This window comes from Corvus brachyrhynchos, unplaced genomic scaffold (genome assembly GCF_000691975.1).
Source record: "Corvus brachyrhynchos isolate BGI_N302 unplaced genomic scaffold, ASM69197v1 scaffold544, whole genome shotgun sequence".
In the NCBI taxonomy this organism is placed as follows: domain Eukaryota; kingdom Metazoa; phylum Chordata; class Aves; order Passeriformes; family Corvidae; genus Corvus; species Corvus brachyrhynchos.
The window spans coordinates 929,842-931,542 of record NW_008238325.1 but is presented as its reverse complement, the minus strand read 5'-3'; positions in this window follow the sequence as shown (position 1 = coordinate 931,542).

Genomic DNA, 1,701 nt, shown 5'->3' with positions numbered 1-1,701 from the left:
AGGCAGGGCCGGCCCCGGGCCCCCCGAACACCCCTGCGCCCTCCGCCCGGCTGTGACACGGGGCAGCCCCGCGGGATGGCCCAGGGGAGGAGGAGGAGGGGGATCGCCCCGCACCTCCCTCTCCATCCTTTATGTCCCTGCAGTTTCCCAGAGGGGTGAGGAGACTCAAATCGACACAGAGACGCGGCTCTCCCACGGTTTGTCCAGGCCATGTCTCCTTGTCCCCTGAGCCGGGAGGCAAAAGTCACCGCGGGCCATCCCCTGCATCTCCCTCCAGCCACAGCAGCTCCCGGCCCTTCTGTCTGTGCTCCACACGCGCTGCTGGGGACAGGGCCGGTGTGAGTGTGACTGGCAGCAGCTCCAACGAAGGGTACGGCTGATGTAACCAAGATTAGGACGTCACTCGGTTATTAATGATAATTATTATTATTGGCAAGCGAGAGATTTCCTTGCGAAAGCCCATTCTGGAGCTGCGGGGATGCTGTCAGCAGGGTGGGAGCTGGCAGGTGCCCTTCATCTGCCTCTTACCAGCCTCAGTTGTCATCACTGAAACACACCTTTCCCCCCTGACAGCCTTGTGAGAAAAAGGGAGAGACCCAACTTAGAGAAGGACACTTGGGCAATTATTGTACCTTGCAGAAATATCCTTAAATCGCTCTGTTGCCACCGGAGGCGAGCGTTCCCCCTGCCGCAGTCGCTGCTCAGCAGGCACTGAGTGCTCCAGGCAGCCTGCAGTGGGAACCATCCCCTTCCCTTCCCTCCCCTTCCCAGCAGAAGTGGCAATGGTGGAGAGAAAAGAGGGAGTTTTCTCCCAAAGCTCACCCTGCCTGTCCAGAAATAAATATTCCAAGCTTTAATAGTCTCTCTGTCTCCAGCAGCCCATGGCAAGGGTAAAAGGAGTAAATAGTGCAAGGGCAAGGGAAACTCTGTTGTAATTATCACAGATGGGAGCTGCTCCCGGCTCGCTGTGCTTTGCTAAGGTCAGGAGCAGTTTGGAGGTGCTGGGTCCGAGTGTTGGGAGGGTTTGGACACAGCTCCAGCTACATTTCTGCCCAAAAGCCAAGCCAGCTTGCCCTGGGCACTCCCCCCCAGCTCCCCGGGACAGGGGTGGCCTCCAGCTGCCAGCTCTGGGGGCAGGAGGACCTGTGGGAAGCCCAGGGTGGCAGGGAGAGACCAGCGGGATGTGCTGCTCGTTAATCCCTGACGCAAACCCCACATGCACCGGGTGGCAGAGCTGAGAGGTGCTCCAGGCAGAGATGCTCCAGGGGCAGGGCAAGGCCCAGGGCTCAGAGGGGGCATCCCATGGCTCTCCCTGCCTTGGGTGGAACATGGAAATCCTGGAATTTAGGGAAGGCCGGGGCGCTGGGCTGTGCACAACACAGATCTGAACTCTCCAGCGCACAGAGGGTGCAAGGGGCAGACATCTGCTCATGCTGTTAGTCTGGGCTCAAAGCTCAGCTTAAAATCCCTTCCATGCTCTGATGACCCCTCTCCTTGTCCCCCTGAGATTTCTATATTGCACGGTGTCTTCATATCCAATATTGAGGTCCCCCTCCCCCTTTCAAATATTCTTGGGTTTCTGTATTAGAAATTATTCAAGAAGGCATTTCAGTGTTTTTAAAGTGTTGATCGAGGGGAATCAGAATTGAGAGTCTTCTCTGTGCAGCAGTTAGTGAAGCAGTTCATGAGGCTTCACTCTTC